This window comes from Otolemur garnettii, unplaced genomic scaffold (assembly GCF_000181295.1).
Source record: "Otolemur garnettii isolate 467f Iridium unplaced genomic scaffold, OtoGar3 scaffold00014, whole genome shotgun sequence".
Classification (NCBI taxonomy): domain Eukaryota; kingdom Metazoa; phylum Chordata; class Mammalia; order Primates; family Galagidae; genus Otolemur; species Otolemur garnettii.
In genome coordinates, this window is record NW_003852409.1 from 26,489,806 (window position 1) to 26,510,307 (window position 20,502).

At 40.6% G+C, this 20,502-nt stretch overlaps 1 protein-coding gene and 1 non-coding gene across 5 annotated transcripts in view; both read right to left on the reverse strand.

The window, feature by feature from the left end:
* The window catches only part of DENND1A (DENN domain containing 1A), a 528,338-nt gene that overhangs the window by 127,145 nt on the left and 380,691 nt on the right, over positions 1 to 20,502 (reverse strand). The gene's annotated exons all lie outside the window — the stretch shown is intronic.
* Positions 10,249 to 10,385, reverse strand: LOC111723721. Its single transcript, XR_002772208.1, has one exon. It is a non-coding gene; the product is annotated as a small nucleolar RNA SNORA49 (small nucleolar RNA).

Here is a 20,502-nt window from a genome sequence, read left to right on the forward strand (position 1 = left end):
CCTGGCTACCTTTCACTTGTTCTTCACCTCTCACCCTTGGTTGTCATTTCTCCTGGGGTGCCTTCACTGAGCCCCAATTCCTACTTGGGTCCTCATTCTAGGATAGCCCACATTATCCTCCACCCTCATCTGGAGCACTCATTAAACTGTATCATCTATTTACTTGTCATTCTTCCCACTGGTCTGACTCATGCCCTGTCGTCAGCGCAGTGCCCAGTCTGGTGACTGTACTGACATTTGCATGCCTATGTGTAGTTAAAACATGAATGTATGAATGAACAAAAGCCTCAAAGAAAGATGAATGCTAACTAAGAGTTCATGTTACCAAAGTGGACAGCCATAGGATGATAGACAGCGGATTCATGATTACAATCAGTTGCTAACCCGGATTCTGCAACTAACTTGCTTTACACCCTGGGACTGACTGTTTAACGTGTTGGAATCTCAGTCCCTCATCTGTAAAACCGATGTTACTTCCCGTTGCTCAGGCTGCGGTAGTAAACACGGGGACGTGTGGATGCACCTGCCATGCATGGTGCATAATGGACATCAGACGTGTTTTTAAAATTAAGTGAAAAAGTCTAATTATTCAAAAAGAACATTTTGAGGAGCATGAGAATAGAGCTGGCTAGTAAGACACACGACCGGCACTCCATCTGCAATGATGAAAGAAAGCTAAAGGCAGGAGTCGCGAACTCAAGATCAAAGCTATTCTCTGCAAAGGAGAGGATTCCTCCAAAGACATCAAATTAGAAGAACTAAGTTTCCACACCTTATTCTCATTACTTTCCTAGCAGGCCACTGAGAAAATGAAGCCATTTCCCTCACCTTGGGCAGCTTCTCTAGTACATTGTTCTTGGGGGAAACCAACACTGTTTATTTCCTCCAGGATTGGGGGTTGTTTGACTGAAGCTGAGATAGAAAGAGAAATATTTGCCTATATTTATTGATGCTGGTGTGAAAAAAATCTCCATGTGGGGCCTCAAGCTAGAATGCTAGACGTTATCCTAGACCACGCCCTTACCTCCAGCCCCGCATTTTTTTTTTTTTTGAGACAGAGCCTCAAGCTGTCCCCCTGGGTAGAGTGCCGTGGCATTACAGCTCACAGCAACCTCCAACTCCTGGGCTCAAGCGAGTCTCTTGCCTCCGCCTCCCAAGTAGCTGGGACCACAGGCGTCCGCCACAACGCCCGGCTATTTTTTGGTTGCAGCTGTCATTGTTGTTTGGGAGGTCCGGGCTGGGGATTCGAACCCGCCACCCCAGGTGTACGTGGCTGGCGCCTTAGCCGGTTGAGCCATAGGTGCCGAGCCCAGCCCCACATTTTTTGACTGATCCTCTTCAATCGCTCTCAGATTTGTTCACGTTTGTCCATTTCCATTCAGAGTTTTGAGCTCAGTTTTTCTTCCCAGAGCTATTACAACGGTCTTTTCACTGGCCCCTACCTGGTGTCATCTCCTCCTATGACACCAAGTTTGTTCAATGCCTCCAGAAATGCAAAAATGTTCCCTACTTTAAACCCTTAACAGGCTTCGGGCTTCGCTAAGGACAGAGAAAGACATGCGAGCTTCCGGTGAGGCATTCAAAGAATTTTACAAACTAGCTCCCACCTCTTAGAGTTATCTTTCAAAGCACGCCTTAGAATCCACCCCTGCAGAGTAGCTCAGGGTTTTTTCTGAAGGTTTATACATGCTGTCCCCTCCATGTGAAGTAACCTTTTGCTTTCGGTGGAGACCCATGTCAAGTGGGTATCCCCTCCTCTGGGAAGCCATCCACCTCCTATCCTGGCTGAATTAATCACATTCTTGTTTGTGTCACTCTCTTATCTAGCACTTTCTTTCATTTTAGTCTTTGTCATATGTTTACCACTGTTTTTCATGTTTGTTCTCCTATGCCTGTGAGTGTCCCTTGTCCAATAACAGATGACCATTATAATATTTTTTAAATAAATGAATAAATGATAAAATAAGGAATGTGCCACCCTCGTCTTTGCTTGTAACACCCAAGTTGGGTGATGTGAACTCCCCCAAAATGTTATTGAACTATAATACTGGGGGCAAATAACACATCTAATTTTTTTCTTTTTTGAGACAAAGTGTCACTATGTTGCCCTCAGTAGAGTGTCATGATGTCACAGCTCATAGCAACCTCAAACTCTTGGGCTTAAGGAATTCTCTTGCCTCAGCCCTCCAAGTAGCTGGGACTACAGGTGCCTGCCACAATGCCCAGCTATTTTTGGTTGCAGTTGTCATTGTTGTTTGGCAGGTCCAGGCTGGATTCGAACCTGCCAGCCTCAGTGTATGTGGCTGGCGCCCTACTCACTGAGCTATGGGTGCCAAGCCAACAGATCTAATATTAAAAACAAATTATAAGGAATGTGATTTGCACAGAAACAGTCTGGGTGAGCTTAGATCCTCCCAAACCACACTATAGTGACACTTAACACCCAGCACTCTGTGCATGCTTAACAAATGTGGAATAAGAACAATAGAATTTTTTGTATTTATAGAGTAGCATTGTGAACATTTTATCACTTCCCTTTTGCTGAAAAATTCTAAGTTTAACAACATCTGCCCTATAAGGCAAAACCAAAATTCTGCTACTGGGAAGGGACAAGTGGTATACAAACAAACCTTGGTAAACAGTCTATCTAGACAGCCAAAAGAAGGGGAAAGATGGAAATTTTGCACATCATAAAAGATAAAAAGGAACTGAAGTTCTTCCTCTTAAAAACAACTTAGGATGAAAATGGAAAAGATGACAAATATAACTCTTGACACTTCTCAGGTCTTCTAGCACATGGCATCCTGCAATCTGCGGCTGAAGTCACATTCGTTCTCCCAATGCATCCACCCGCACGATAGGATAACACAATGATGTGAAGCCCCTTTGCTATTCTAGGGTTTTATTCTTGGCATGAACATAGGTCGGATATTAGGCAGACATGGGTGCAAATCTAGGCTCTTTTCTTTTTTTTTTATATACTTCAAAATCATTCTACTTAATCTGGATACACCTGATATTAAAATTGGAGAAAATATATTATTATAGAGGGGAAATTACAAACATATTTCACTTAATAAATGAGGATGCAATATCCTAAACAACATATTAACAAGTTGAATTACACATTAATGTTAGGCTCTATTCTTACTAGCTATTTTAACAAGGGCAAAATCCAATCTCCATTTTTCTTATTTACTTGCTTTCAATCCATAAAATGAGAATATCATCTATTCTCGATACTAATACTAAGGAGTTCACCAGAAGATATCACAGAGAGACCAAAAATTGAATGATGGTGAAAGACCAGTTAAGAGAATGAATGATAAATTGGGAAACACCAACATGTTTATATAGGTGTTTTCAGAATTAAAAACAAAACAAAATAAAACAAAGTAGGTTTGGCAGATAAGTAGTATTTGAAGAGATAATGCTTGAAAATAGTCCAGAATTGAGGAAAATTATGAGCCCTAGGATTGAAAAGATGCTGAATACCATGAAGAACAAATAAAAATAAATCCACCCTGGATACGTGAGGGTGAAATTCCAAAATATAAAGTGAAAGAGAAAATATTAAAAGCTCTTAGATTGAAATGATGGATTTTCACAAAAGAATGACAACTGGATTTCTAACTTTTGCCAATAAAGACAAGACAAATTTTCAAAGGGCAAAAGGGAAATAATTGTACAATTTCATACCCAGATAAACTATCCTTCAAGAGTCATTTTCCTTTCAGACAAAAGGAATTTGCAGATTCTCACAGAAAGAAATATTAACGATATGATTTGGTGAGAAAAAAGTGAACTCACAGGGTAGGGTTGATAAGACTGTATAACTACTGTCGATATTTTATTGTGTTTTTAAAAAAATGAAGTTATGATTGTAATAACATTAAGATAACATTAAAATCGTAATAACATTAGGTACAAGGGGGTATCTAATAAGCAGATAAAGTAGAACAGCCCCCCTGATCTGCCAGTGGATGCCTGAAACCTCAGATAGTATCAAGCCTTCTGCATACCATGTTCTCTCCTAGAAATACCTACGATAAAGCTTAATTTGTGAATTAGTCACAGTTAGAGATTAACAATAACTAATAAGACAGAACAATTGTTACAATTATGGTAATAAATGTTACGTGAATGTGGTCTCTCTTTTTCTCTCTCTTTCAAAACAACTTACTGCGTGCAATATTTTCCGGCCATGGTGGACTGCAGGACTGAAACCCCAGACTGGGGCCTGGGGACTACTGCATATTAAAGTCTTCATATGGTTTAGGAGGAGGATAAAGATATTAAATAAATTTAGAATTGCAAATTTATATGATTTCCATATATGTAGGTTTATTCTGTTTTTTAGTATTCTGGGTTAGCCTTCCCCCGAAAAAAACTTTCTGGGAAAGCAAAATGTCTCGTTCCCATTTTGTAGATGTAGTATTCCTGTGATATTTTACAAACAGCTTGCATCAAACTAAACTCAGGCTTTCATCCACTCTATAGAAGGTTTGTTTAAGATCCTTTCTCCCCCTCTGCTTTGGTCATTTTCCCAGCTGAATCATTTTCTCTTTCCTTTTGCCTTCTGTAGTGTTTTACACTTAAACTTCAATTTGTAAAAAAATCTTTTCCAATCCCCTACTGTTTCTTCCTCTCATTTCTAATTGTGATATAATTTCAGTTTTACAGAAGAGTTGCAAGAATAGTGGAAAGAATTACCAGATTACCCACAATGTTAACAGTTTGCCACACTGGCTTTGTCCTTCTGGCTCTCTCTGCCTATGTTATGCAACATTATATAATATGTTTTTAATATATAAATTTTTTTTTTTTTTTTGCAGTTTTTGACTAGGGCTGAGTTTGAACCTGCCACCTCTCGGATATGGGGCCAGTGCCCTACTCATTTGAGCCATAGGTGCCACCCCTAAAATGGGTTTTTTAAAAACATTTGAGAATAAATTGCAGACATAAAGTTCCTGTATCCCTAAAGACTCACGCATAGGCAGTCCCAGGATTATGGATGACATATGTCCCTGAAAACATCTTTAGGTGGGGTTTGTGTGTAACGCAGATCCCTGATCTTGGTGAACAGTGCATATACAGTAATAATAACAATACTAATAAAGGCTCATGTTTGTAATTATAATACACTGTATTACTGTAATAATAATAATACCTCTACACTGTAATAAGTTACAGAAACTAGTGTGCTCTTTTAATTCAAATAAACAGAACATAAAAAGAAATGCATACAAAAAGTATAAATAGGAGATAAGAGAAATTTCAGAAAAAAAAAATTAAAGGTTAACACTCACCTAACGTTGCATCCATACTGGGCTAATAAGAATGTTACACTCATTTTGCATGAGTTCCATTATTCTCACTTTACCCTTTATAATTTTTCTGATAGTTGAGCGACTGCAGCCTCGTGCTTTCCCAGGGAATCATGGCACCTGGCCTTTCTCTGAATGCTAAATTATTTCTACTTTTGTTTCACTGCAATCACCTTTCTCTTCACTGCAGGCTCACCTTGACCTGCAGTGTAGTTTCGCTTTGTAGTCATGGACCATGAGGGGAAACTCAGAAAAACTGAATCAGAAAGTGAAGGTGAGAGAGATGACTGTATAAACAACGAGATCAGCTGCTGGTTAAAGATGCCACGCCCACAAACGGCCTGTGCCACGCAGGTTTATTTACATGCATGAAATAAACTAGTTCACAACTTACTAACTTAATTATAAATTATCCTTATGGGGCCTCTCTGGAGCCTGTTCATAAGTACTGAACACTGTAGGTCAGGTTGTCCGTAACCTGGGGACTGCCTGTGTAGTCAATTCTACTGTACTGTGACACAGGCACCCTAAAAATCACCCATTTTGACAACACCCCAAAACTTCATCAGGTACACATTAGAAATAAGATAAAAACTTAATAAAAATGGAAGTACACTTACACTATAAAGGGCTACGAAATAGATAAATACTGCAATAAATATGTCATTTTACCTTGAAAAACATCTAAAGTTTTCTTTTGGAATTGTGGCAGAAGGGTGGCAGCCTGTCAGTATCTTGTGAAGTGGTGAAAGGACAGAAAATCTCCACTCTGGACACAGGACGGATGCGGCTTATCACGTGCAGCAGATTGAGGTAACTCACAGATATTTGAGGGGTATGGGTTTTGGGTATTCCTATTACATCTGGGTTGAATGCAGCTTTCTGCACTGACCTAACATTTTCCATGGATGAAATCCAGCATAATCAAAGCAAATTAAGTCAAAAGAGATTTACATCATGCTCAAATTGTTCCTAACATACTGATCGCACGGGAGCAATTTCATGTCGTCAAAACAGGCATTATAGCAAACCGACTATGTTTCCTAAAATCAAGAACCTCCTCTTGATCAAAATCAGGAAATTAGCATTGATACAATACAAATCTAATCCTCAGACTTTATTTAGAATTCACCAATTATTCCAGTAATGTCTTTTTTAGACCACAAGAAAATCCTGGATCACACACCACATTCAGTGGTCCCGTCCCCTATTCTATTTAATCTAGAATAGTTCTTGGGTAATCCTTTGTTGCAAGACATTAACATTTTGAAGGGTACAGGCCAGCTATTTTGTAGACTGTCCCTCAATTCAGGTCAAACCCTCTAGTCTTACCTCAACCTATCACTGGTAGCTAAAGCACTATTAATGACTGAAACCTTCCTGAATGTGATTGCAGTGCGAAGGGAGGATCTCCGTCTTTTATCATAGTATCCTTTGAAAAATCAAGTGAAATCTACATTGAGAAACCCAGAAAATGGCAGTTACCTAACTGCCCTTAAAATAAAAGTCCCTTCTTTTAAGGGAATTAAAAACTAAAAGGTGCACAGAAAACCCATCCACCACAGAAAGTAATTGGCTTACCAAACACCCACAAACTACAGGAAGTATTCACCAGACGTTTTCAGAGGTCTCACTATATCTTCTAAGAATTGCAATGTACATTAATCAACCAAAAAGGAACTAATAAGGCTGCAGCTCAGGGCACAGCAGGAATCACAGAAACCACACTTTAAACCTGGATAAATAATGCAGATAGACGGTGACTTCATCCGGAGTTGGCACTCACAAAAACAATCGTGCATGCAAGTACATCTATGACATTTTATATGGGAAATGCAGGGTTACAAATTAATGTGTGGATGAATTATCTCATTTTGGCTTTCTCAATCTCTATTGGTGAAATGTGTCTCCTACAAAAGGGAAAGCACATTTTCTATAGAATTAAGTCCTGTATCTGACGGTCATTCTTCTGCTTATTAGCCATGTGGTTGTAGAGTGCCTAGCTCGGCATCAAGCACGTAGAAGGTGCTCAAGGTATGTTTCAGAAAATAATCTGAGAATGCTTTTACTCATTTTGGTGGTGAACTTGTTATTTTTCCACCTAGATATTTATTTTGATTAAAAAGAAAATGTACAAATTCACTCATTCATTCACTCACTCACTTTCCTTAGTACACCAAAACCATGGCTCTGGAATCTATGGGAATATTCTGCTATTTCCCGGCATTCTAAAGTTTAGAACTGGAGAGGAAAAAATGGTACTGCACTCGAGTCTGACTTCTCAGAGTTCAAAGATTGGTTGCCATTTGCTGTGCTATCCACGGAGAGTTTAGAAAGACAAACCTCTTAGAGACTGGAGGTTGGTAACTTGTAATTTCTTTTTGTGTATCTGTCCTGATGGAGTGTCTGAAGTGCTGGGAATTGGAGGAAAGAGTCTTCCAACCACTGAGATAGGTCTTAGAGTGCTGGATGCTGGCACTACAGAGGGCAACCCATGACGTCATTCTGAGACTCTTTGTTCAAAGCTGCAGGGGATAATTTACTTGTCCAACAGTCTCTAAGTTCTTTCTTCCTAGAAAGGTCAGTAAAGTAAAAGGTAAAGGCTGAGCTAGATTTCCTGTGCTTAGTTACTAAAAACCCATGCATGCATAAATGTATACAGCTATCAATTAATAAAAAAAAAAAAAAGAAAGTTAAAAAAAAACATGGGAAACAATGTTTACTCACATTCAAGTTGAACCATCCTCCTCTCTTCCATGGCTACTGGGGAACCCAGAATCTCAGCCTACTAGGTCAAGTCACATTTCAAGATTCTTGGGAAGCCTGAAATGTGTGGGCCTCAGAGGGGCCCAGACCTTGGACTCTCTGAACTAGATTATAAACATAGTATTGTGAAGGTCAGAGTTTGGAAATTATTAATACTTCCTCCATTTTGTAATTCTATTGAATTTCCTTTAATTTCTCACAGAATTTATATTTATGTACTTAGTCTCTAACTAACGAAACAGCCACTATCAGCCTCCTTGCTTTGTCTGCATGTTTCTCCACTGTCTCCTCCTGCTTCTCCCCCAGACCCCACTCTTACCCCCAAATCTGTTTTTCATTTCCGAAAGTTTTGGGTTTTTTTAAGTTCTATCTCACATGTAGGTGGTCTGAATAATTTTTAGTTTTGCTTACTATTGAGCCTTAAAAATTAGTGTCATACTGTACGTTTCCAAGATTCATTTATGTTGTTGCTTATAGTTGGAATAATATTCGTGACTGTTCATAGGTCATAGCTATGTAGTATTTCATTTCATAAATACACTATGATTTATTCTTCTATTATCCTTTAATATGTATTTGAATTGATTCCAGTGTTTTGCTGACATGAACATTTTAATATACGTCTCTTAGCCTAAATGGGCAAAGGTTTCAACTCTATAAGATAATGCTAAATTGCTTTTCAAAATCATGGTACTACCTGTACTCTCACCAGCAAAATACTTTCAAAAGAGCTGCTGCTGCTCCACATATTCACCAGGGTAAGAATCTGACTAATTTTTGCCAATTTAATGTGCACAAAATGAAATCCTGCCTTGGTCTGGGTGTGGTTTCCTTGATTATTGAGGAACTTGAGTATATTTTCCTAAGTTTATGGACCATTCGTGGTACCTTTCCAGAGAAGTGTCTTTCACATCCTTCCCATTTCAATCTTTATTCATTTACAGAAATACTTTATATAATCTAGAAATCAAGTCTTTTTTTGGTTGGAAAAGTTAGAAGTAAATATTGAATACTGTCTTTCAGTTTGGGGCTATTTTCTGTTTTTTTTTTTTACTTGCTTAATAGTGACTTTATTTGTTTAGAGTCAAAGTCCTATCTAAACTTCTCTTGGAAGAAACAAAAAGCCAGAGGTAAACTAAAAACCTAGAAGACATCTTTGATTCTCCTCACCCAGCATATTAGCAAGTTCTGTTACTTTTCCCCCTAAATAATCCCCCAGATCTGACCACATCTCACCATTTATGCTGCCTGCAGTGGTCTCTCCTTAAACTGTTACTTGATTTCCACACATAGGCCCCTATGGCAGTCAAAGCAAATGTCTTAAAAGTTAAGCCAGATCATGCTACTCTTTTGTTTAAAGTTCCTCCAAATAATAATAATAATGATAACGATAAAGTCCCTCCAGCGGTTTCTGCTGTGCTTAAATTACAATCTAAACTCTTTCCCCAAGCCCACTAGCTTCTTTGTGACTCAGGCCTTGCCTGCCCCTCTGATTCCATCTCCGACGCCTTTCTCCATGTCCACTCTGCTTCCGTCACACTGTCTTGCTTCCTTCCTCCCTGTGGGGCTCACTCTACCTTGGGTTTTTCTACTTGCTGTATGTTCTGCCCGGAGGGCTCACATCCCAGTGATTTGTACATCTGACATTGCTCATTATTTGGGATTCAGATCAGAAGTCACCTCTTTGGAGAAGGGCACTAGCAACCCCTGCCCCACTCTCCTGCTTCCCCTTTGCAATGTTTTTTCTTCCTAGCAACGATCACTTCATGAAATCAACTCCTTCCATTTTTTGCTTCAGCCCTAGAATATAAGTTCCACCAGGACACTTATTACAGTTACGAAAGACACTTTACCTCTTCCTGGATTTCTTTCTTTTTTTCTAAGATGAAACAAAATATCAAATTAGCATTCCCAAAATACACTGGGAATTCTTTAACATGTTCTAATATTTAACAATCAGAAATCATTCCGTAACAAAACTATTTGGTTTGTGTTCATTTGAACGTGAAAGTGACGCCCAAGTTTCAGCATTTTTTCCCGGCCCCTTTGTGTACCTGCGTCATCTTCACTTACTGATCATCAACATCTCTGCACGCTGTTTAAATAACACAAATCATCAGTTACAAAAAGGGAAAGTCAGATCCACCTTACATTGACTGTCAGCTTAACGCGTAGGCCCTTAAAGAAAACAGAGTCTTGGCAGAGAAGGACATGTGCTTTCTCGTCTATCCTCAGGCAATACCAGGGCATTTCACAAGACAAAACAAAGCCCCTGGAGTCAGGCTGAGGAAGTGTTCCTAGATTTCTAAGTAAGAGATGTAAAAAGAGAAAAAAGGGGTTCTGGAAATCTGGTAGTGGTAACCAGCGGTGGGTAGGACAGTTCCACTTCTTCAAATCTCCACATACAAAAGGCAGAGTGACTATACAGCAAAACCTCTCACGTACATGCGCACCATTCACAAACTAGGAGAACGACGAACCCCCCAAACGCAAACAGGTGTGTATGAACCATCAGGGGCACAGTCCCCCAATGGACCTGCTCTGTGTTGGCATCTGTGCTGACAAGAGCTGAGAACGAGCGAACCTCAGAACAGCCACCACCCACTTATAGAAAACTTGGTGTGCGACACTGAGAACAGCAGTTAAAACAGGATGAGTTTCAGCTCCTGTAGCAAGCAAGAGCAAGGGGCCCAGAGAGAGAACTCCCCTGGGCCCCGGGGAACTCCTGAGAGGCAGCAGCAGGAATCCCTTCCAGGAAAGGGAAGAAACTGCTGAAGGTGGAATCAAGATTAAGCAAGATGAGAGAGAAGCAGCGAAGAGAGAGAAAGGGAAAAAGAAGTGGTGGAAGGGGACACAGAAAGCGACAGAAAGCAGCTGTCAATTTTTTGAACATCACTTAAAAAAAAAGAAGAGGAGTCGTTAACTCTGTGAGGTTTAACTCTTTTTTGAACTTTATCTCATTTTAAAATCAGGAAACCTAATTTCACATAAAAATGAATAACAAAAGATCATGGAGGTAAAATCCCACACAAATTTATGACGAGAAAAATAAAAAGCAACAGAATCACAATAAACAACAGCAGCATGCCTGAGAGATGCACTCACAAAACAGATGAAAACTGCTGAGTCAGGTGAGCTGAAGACAGGAAAACGGTACAAGGCTCGAAAGAACATACATCTAAATTACAAAAAAGACTTAGAAATAAGCAGATAGAACTCAGAAAAATATTAGAAATTAAAAGAAAAACTCTTTTGAAATAAAAGGATAAAGCAACTCAACAGATAAGGCCTTAAGAAAAACATAAAAATTTTAAAATTCAGAATATAGTAAAAGAATTACATCTTAGTACTAATGTATATCTTAGTACTAATGTGAAATATTAAAACAAAATATTAAAACAAAATAAACAGGCTGGGTGTGGTGGCTCATGCGTGTAATCATGGGAGGCCAAGGAGGGTGGATTGCGGGAGCTCATGAGTTTGAGACCAGCCTGAGCCAGAGTGAGACTCCATCTCTAAAAATAGCCGGGTGTTGTGGCGGGCGCCTGTAGTCCCAGCTACTTGGGAGGCTGAAGCAAGAGAATTGCTTGAGCCCAAGAGTTTGAGGTTGCTGTGAGCTGTGACTCCATAGCACTCTACCCAGGGTGATAGCTTGAGGCTCTGTCTCAAATAAATAAATAAATAAAACAAAGAAGGAGGTAAAAAAGATTTCAAAGGAAGTAAAAAATATTGAAGATGGGTAAGGAAGACTGCTGAGTACATGACAAACTGGAATCTGCAGAAGTAAAACAATGCAAGAACCAGAAGTGATGTTAAAACCTATTATTCAAGGCTCGGCACCTGTGGCTCAAGTGGCTAAGGCGCCAGCCACGTACACCTAAGGTGGCGGGTTCGAATCCAGCCTGGACCCACCAAACAAGAATGACGGCTGCAACCAAAAAATAGCTGGGCGTTATGGCGGGCGCCTGTAGTCCCAGCTACTTGGGAGGCGGAGGCAGGAGACTCGCTTGAGCCCAGGAGTTGGAGGTTGCTGTGAGCTGTGAAGCCACAGCACTCTACCCAGGGGATAGCTTGAGGTTCTGTCTCAAAAAAAAAACAAAACAAAAAACCTATTATTCAAGAAGGTTTTCCTGAAAAAAGTTGTATTATTTCATATGGACAGAGAGCGTGGAATGAGGGATAATGGCGACTGGAAGAGTGCAGGGGTGGGGAGGGCGGATGATGACAAATGAGTTAACGGGTATAATCTACATTTTCAGTGAGATTCCTGGAAGTCCTGGCTTGACCACGATGCAACCTACAAAGGTAATAAAGTTACCTATGTATCCCATAAATTCGCACAAATTAAAAAATATATATATTTTTAAAAAGACATATGAAACCATATGTGTCAATATGTTGAAGGATGGCAGAGCACTCCTGAGACCACAGAACCAAAATGACTACCCCTGAAAGTCTAGTAAAATTACTGGACGTAAAAGAAAAAATATTCCTTCAGCATCTAGAAAAAAGGACATGTGCCATCAGCCAAAGTAAATTATCATTAGACTGACAGCAAGATTCACCAGAAGAAAATGGAGTACATTTGAGATACTCAAGGAGAGAAAGTGTGAGCCAAAGATGTTATAATACAGCCAATAAAACTGACTTGCATGTATAAAGGACACAGAAAAGCTATTATCGATGTTTCACAGCTGAAGGAATAGTGTTCTCAGGAACTTTCCTAAAGATCTACTAGGGAGCAAACTTCCAACGCCCACAAATGACTGAAGAGACTGCACTATTAGGACTAGTGCTGAGAAAATGACATGAAGGCTGTGTTGACCAGTTTGATGGAAGTATTTCGGATTGCATGTGAAAACCCTACACTGTACCCCAGAAGTGCATTAATGTACATAGTTACCATTCAATAAAAAAAAAAAAAAAGGACTAGTGGTAACAGACAGAGCCACCCGAAGACTAAGGTGGAGAGAGGGTAGCATGCTATGGCTGCAGGTTCTAACAATGGGAACATAGCCTAACTAATAAAAAATGGGTAAAGAGCAGGGAAAAAAACACACAAAAAAAGTTCAAAGGTTTTCTGTCATCATGCTGCTGACAGTATTTGTATTATTTACTGAGAGTATCAAAATAAATGTCTAATTATGGAAGATTTGGATGCTATTATTCCTTTGGCCCTCAAAAACCTAAGTTCTCTGTATGGATGAAAGGAAATACAAATGTAATAGAAAAGAGGTTAAGTAAAACTCTGTAGTTTTGAATTTTAATTGGAAATATTGATATAAACTTACATGATATTTGTATACACATACATTTCCTAGCTCTGTTCACTGAAAAGGCCTAGAAACAATGACCAACCCAGTAGCAGTGAATATCCCAAGCTAGATTTTGGTTTTAGAATAACATTTCTCAATGAAAGGAACCAGAGCTTCTTGAAGAAATGTCTTATTCCAGGTTTGGAAGCAGGAAATCTACAAGATGAGCATGGACGTTCTTGTAATATTAGATAGCAAGGAGCTATCAAAGCTATCAAAGGTTTACGTCAAAAAAAAGGACTCAGGTGCTAACCAGAAGTACTTCTCACTAGCCAAAGATGAGAGTTTGAATTTCAATAATGATAATAATTGCACTGGACCATCAAATACATTTAAATCCACAGGCAATAACAAATTATATGCATATATGATGTAGTGACATTTGGAGGATGGTAATGAACCAATTCGTTATATTAAAAATTGGTTAAAAAAAGGGAAAGAATCAGATATTCACCTTGCCTTTGCTATATGAACTCTATCATTTGGTGACTAATATTAAATGAGGGAATGTCTTTTTATACAAATATTCTACCCATAAATGAGAAAAAAATTGTAAACGTAGAATGTTACCATTTTGCAACTCCCATGGAATAAAGAGAATAGGCATTATGCATAGTTGGCTACTAAGATCACTAAGAAACAAACCAGACTTGGTTTGCCTCCCACAGTCTCACCAAAGTGACTGAACCCCAGTTTATCCAATCCCTGGATCAGTTGTTAATTAGCAGAAAATACAGAGGACAGAGGAACATGGTGAACTGAATCAAGATTGTGCCATCAGCAAAACCCATACTGGGAGAGAGCTCCAGAGGTCTGGGGTTCTCAACAGATAAGCTGTAAATAAATGAAAGGGGTAGAAGAAAAACCAATATGATGAAAGAGAGTTAAAAATCATTTTCTTAAAACAAGAGTAAACTAACCTAGAGTATTAAGGAATAAACATTTGGGTGATAAAACTTTTTTTTTTACGTGATCACTCTGAAAGTCAGGATAGTGGTTACTTACAGCAGAAGGGAAAGGGCTGTGATAGAAGGAGTCTGGAGTGGGTCGGAAAGTTCTATTTCTTATCTTAAGAAGTAATGGTCTTGGGCGGTGCCTGTGGCTCAGCGGGTAGGGTGCAGGCCCCATATACTGAGAGTGATGGGTTTGAACCGAGCCCTGGCCAAACTGCAACAAAAAATCTAGGCGTTGTGGTGGGTGCCTATAGTTCCAGCTGCTCAGCAGGCTGAGGCAGGAGAATCACCTAAGCCCAGTTGCTGTGAGCTGTGATGCCATGGCACTCTACTGAGGGCGATAAAATGAGACTCTGTCTCAAAAAAAAAAAAAAAAAAGAAAGAAAGTATTGGTCTTAACAATGATTCATTAAGCCATTCATCTGATTAGGACAGTTTTCTTTATCAGTTTTATTTTACAATAAAAAGTTCTTTTTAAAAGTACGATAGTGTCTATCTAGAGGGAAATTCTAGAATGATTGAATGTCAACATTTCTTCGTAAAGTGTCATCATGATAAAGATTATTATTTTTTGTTTTTGCAGTTTTTGGCCAGGGCTAGGTTTGAACCCGTCACTTCTGGCATATGGGGCCAGCACCCTGTCCTTTGAGCCACAGGTGCCGCCCCATGATACAGATTATTACCATATTTTTCATTAAAATACACATCCTTTTAGAAAGAAAATTTCCTAACTACTCTACTGTTTCCTCATAGGACAGACTGTAAACTCAGCTGGGAAGTAAAGGGTTATTTTAACATATTTTTAAAACTAGTGTTATAAGCTCTTATCAAGTGCCATGCTGTATTATCTCATTTAATCTTCACACCAATCCTCTGAGGCAGATTACATTTATTCTCCCCATTTTACAGATGGGGAAACTGAAATACAGAGGGGTTAATTAACTTGCCCTAAAGTACATAAACAGAAAAGTATTGGTATAGTATTTGAGTCTAGGTCTTCCTGACTCCTTTGACCCCTCTTTTTTGGTGCTTGCCACTGGGCCTGGCAGGTTGGTGCCAGCGCCACTTTATTGAATCAGATTTGATTTACTGGATCCTAAAAATGAGGAAACAGATATTAAGATTACATAAACTACTCCCCAGAGCATTACTTCTTGGAAGGAGAGAAAAAAGTGACGAGTTCCTTTGAGCCCAGCAGTCACAGAGACTCTCCTCTAGGACAGACTGGTCTCCTCAGCACTAGGGCTCGAGTCCAAGCTGGCAAGATGCTTTCTGCATCAAGATTAAATGTGTCTGGGAAACCAGAGAGACGAGAGAAACAGCTACATGCTGCTGACAGCAGGGAGTGCAGCAAAAATGTTTTCTGTACCCTAGGAATGCGGAGTCGCCACCCTGCCACATTGAATTATCAACTCCAGACTAAGAGGCAAGATGCTGGAGTTCATGTTTCCTCACTGGATGCTGGGAACTATCACCAAAGAGGATGGGAAGCAGCACGGGACCAGTGGAAAAACGTGAGTTCCAGGGGCAGACAGACCTGGCTCCCATCCGACTCTACCTCTCCCCAGCACCTGCCTCACTGGGGGCTGTCTCTGTCCCCTTCGTCAGCTTTCTTTCTCTGCTCAACACTTAATCCTGTCTGACACATTATATGTGGACTTTCATCTCTGTTTACTGTCCGTGTCTTCATAAAATATAAGAGATTTGAGGGCCAGGACATTACTGTGTTCCCGGCTAAGTCCCCATGTAAATGTCTAGAACAGTGTTGGTTTGTGTAGGGTCTCGGTAAATGTTTGTTTAAAGTTACTTAAATTCTCTTGGTGCAAAGTTTCTTCTCTGGCATGTTGGAGATAATACTGTGCGTGATAAATCATGAAAATTTAAATAAAGGGCAAGAAGTAGATGTTCAATAAATACCATTGTTTTCCTTCCCGTACTTTTTTTTACATAAACATTTATTAACTGAGGATAAAACTAATCAGTTTGGGATGTAAGTTTCCCTTTTGAGGATAAAGGCCTTTTAAGCTGTCAGTTGACTTGCTCAGAACAACCTCAAAGTCTACAGAGCACTTTTACTTTAAAGATGGGAGAGAAAATGCATTGCAGTAGGAATACGGGCACAGAAAGTCTCAAGCAACTGGCTTATGAATAATGCCAGTGAGCTGTGACTGATGGAAGCAGGGTTGAGTGGAGACCTGCCAGGTCACATTACTAACAGGGACCAGCAAACCAAACATAAATAATCTCCAGTTAAAGGCTTTCCGAAAATCCTGCCACGCCTCCATGGAATGTGATTGCTGGTGAATCGGGCATTCACTGGATAAAAAGTTTGTCGTGGAGGGCAGAGAAGATGAACAGAAGACAACACACCACCTGCCATTGTATTTAATTCTTAAAACAATTCTATGAGGGTGGCATTTTTATCCGCATTGAACAAATGAAAAACCTGTGGTTCAGGGAGGGAGGGATTCCTAAGGTTTCACAGCCCTTAAGTGGTGGCTCTGCCGGAATCTCAATTTGCTTTCGTCTGTACCAAACCGCTTGCTACAATACACGAAGGGTATCTCTACGCCACTGTCATATACTATTCTACATTTTACAAGCTTTCCCTCACCTCCATGCCTCCAGAAAGAGAATATATTAAGATAAGAAATAAGGTATCTACTAAATCGTAAATGCTAGCTAATAAAACGTCAGCATAGTCACTGAAGTTTGGGGGCAGTCAATCAACATTTGTGGGTGTCTGACATTCCTGTTAGCTCTGGGCTAAGCCTATAAAGTTTCAAATTACCTTATTCTTGTTTCATTATAAACCAGGAACCAGCAAGATGTATGTGAAGCTCTGTTGAAGGTAACATTTAAACAGATATTCTCTTGTCTGTTTTATAGCTGAGAAAATAGGGTTCAGCCAGGTAAAGTAACTTGCCTAGAGTCACACAGCTTAGAAGAGGCAGAGTCCACTCTGGCATCAAGTCTAACTACAAATCAAGGTGCTTTTTAACTTATTCATCATGTATTATTTGCCTGGGAGCTAAATAGCCTTACTATCTGGCATCTGGTAATGCTAGTTCTGAGCCTGCTTGACCTCAGACTCACCCTACCGTTCTGCTCAGTATAGACAGGAGGCTGACCTCTGCACGCAGAGTTCCTGGGGCTCCCATAGCAGGCTGGTGCATGTGAGGCAACAGTGAGAGATTAGGAAGAAGAGAATGGAGGAGAGAAGCTTGAGTCTCTCTCCACCCTCTCTCTGCTTGGGAGGGCTGTCCAGCAATGGCTCTCCTCCTCCCTGACTTGAGTGCCCACTGCACAGACTCATAGGTACCAGCTTTGGTCAAGTAACCCTTGGACTTTGGACTCAGGAACACCACCTTTGCTATTCCTAATCTCTGGATTACCTCTCTGCCCTCTTCTGAGTCTCAGCCTCTCTATCACTTGAGCAACCATTTCCTTGCATTATAAACACCAAAGTGTTTCTGTGTCCTGGATTGATCCTAACTGATACTGAGTAAGCTGCTGGACCTGGGGACCAAGTGGCAGCCTGGGGTCCTGAGCTGGGGAAGCCGAATGACAACTGGACTCTACGTCTCAGGACCACCTGTTGGCCCCAAACCTCTGTCCCACCAGACAAGAAAAGCTTTGAAAAAAGAATGTGCTTTTCTTTGAGGTTCACAGCCCTGAGAGTGGGGTAAAATGAACACAACTGGTCTCCTAATTCCCTGGTCCTAGAGCAAGAAAAATTCACCATCAACATTAGCACCCACAGTGCTTCCCAAGCTGCTGGGAGGAGTACTCTATGCATGGAATGTTCATAGGTATTTTGTGAGGAAAAGGGTTCTGAAAAATGCTGGATTAAACAAGTTAACCAGACTACTCCACAGCTGGGCTTTGTAATGTGCTGTGTGAAAAAAGGTTACAGTATGTGAAATGCAACAGTCCTGAATTTTATGGGAACAGAAAACATACCAACACCTGAGGGTCTAATATTTCAAGGAACATGGTTCCAGAAATGCTGGTTCAAGGTACTAGTGCTAAGTCCTTCAGTGGCCTTCAAGGTCCCTCACGGACTGGACGCTGACACTGTCCGCTGCACCCCCAGCCACCCTCCTTCCCGCCTATGCTCTACGCACGCACCTGCTCACAGAACCCCACCACTCCGCGTTGTTTCAGGGCTTTGCCTCTCTGCATGTGCCTCTCCGCATGTGCCTCTCCTGCCCTGCTCCTGGGGAATGCCCGTTCCTCATCCCACGTGCAAGGTACCCTGGAAGGCGTCCCCTCAGCACCCAGGCGGAAGTGTCAGCTCTGCATCTGAGTGTCTATCACCACACACGACACTCCACTGTAGCAGTCATCTCTCTTTTAGGGCAACAGTGCTTACTTTCCTTCTCTGCCCCTGCACCGTCCTTAAGAACCAGGTCTGTCAGTGTGCGCAAGACAGTGTAGTGTCCAGCGCAGAGTGGGCACCGGGTCACATCTGCAGGGGCAACAAGTATCCCAAGATTTCAAATGCCTGTCCTGTTTTCTGCTATCAACGCTTGATTATAACTGACTTAAAATTCACAATAAATAAAAGTTATATTGCTAAGATGATATCTAATAAGTCAACTTTATATTAATGTGCCTACTTTTGTTATAATGACAAGAATCTATTTTTTTTAAGTCATAAAATCAATTGAAAAACCACCCCCAAGCAGCATGGATTAACACTGCAGTGAGAAAAGTAGCCACTAGGTGTCAGCCCAGGAAAAGAGGAGGAAGGGCTACACTACTGGTGTTTTACTTTTTCATCCAATTATCACTATAAATATCCAATATTTAAACAACAAAATATTAGGCAATTAAAATTATCTATTAAAGGAATGTTTTAAGAGAGATATATAAAATTTTGACATTTGCCCCTTGCAAAATAGTTTATAAATGGTGTTAGTTTAACTCGTATTTGTCAAGAAACATTTGCGCAGATTAGAGAAATTGACTCCTAAGAGGAAACCAGTTCCGTTTTCTCCTGAAATGCCCTCAAATTGCATGTAACATGGACCATATGGTAATCACCGTTGTGGAGAGCAGTGAGGGGAAAGAGCATGGTCTCCAGAATCAGGCAGATGGAGAGTCTGAGTCCTAGCTCTGCCACTTCTTAAAAAGTGACATAACCTTTCTGAGCCTCGGTTTCTCATCAGTAAAATGGGCTACACCACACTCTCCACATGGGGACTGTAAAAATCAAATAAAGGAATATATGTGAAGAGCCTGGCATAAAATAAATGCTTGACATTCTTTTCTTTTCCATAAAACTTCAAGTCTTTTTTTTTTTTTTTTTGAGACAGAGCCTCAAGCTATCGCCCTGGGTAGAATGCCATGGCATTACAGCTCACAGCAACCTCCAACTCCTGGGCTCAAGCGAGTCTCTTGCCTCCGCCTCCCAAGTAGCTGGGACCACAGGCGCCCGCCACAAGGCCCGGCTATTTTTTGGTTGCAGCCGTCATTGTTGTTTGGCAGGTCCGGGCTGGGGATTCGAACCCGCCACCTTAGGTGTACGTGGCTGGCGCCTTAGCCAGTTGAGCTATAGGCGCCAAGCCAAAACTTCAAGTCTTAATGACTTATTTAACAAAATGTTTTATAGTTCCCAAACAACTAAGGCATTATGATAATTTCATATATTCAACGGACAGCACTGAGCTTCTTCTGTGTACGAGGCTCTATGCCAGGGATACACGTGCAAACACGACACCCCACTGCCCCCTGGAGCAGGCTTCCCTTCTTTGTGGAAGGGTAGTGTAAGTGGATGCGATGGAGCTGTGTACTGCAGAGAATGTATCCATACATGTCCAAGGGTAGGAGGGAGGAAATCTACAATTTTATCCTCTAACCATCATACATACAATAACGTCCTCCATAGGACAAACCTACCACCCCTCCATCTTATGTTCCCGAGTCTCTATGGTGTGCTGAGGGTATAAAAACTAAGACATCCTCTTCTTAAGAAGCTCACAGTCCAGCTATGCATATGAACTCATGTTGCTGTTCCAGGCTCCAAATTGTCAAATGTTATTGCTGCTTGAAAATGGATGAGAAACATTCCATTCTCAGAGTCTTGGTGAAAAAGTAAGACTCTACAGTGAGATATTCTGATTTAAAACACCAGTA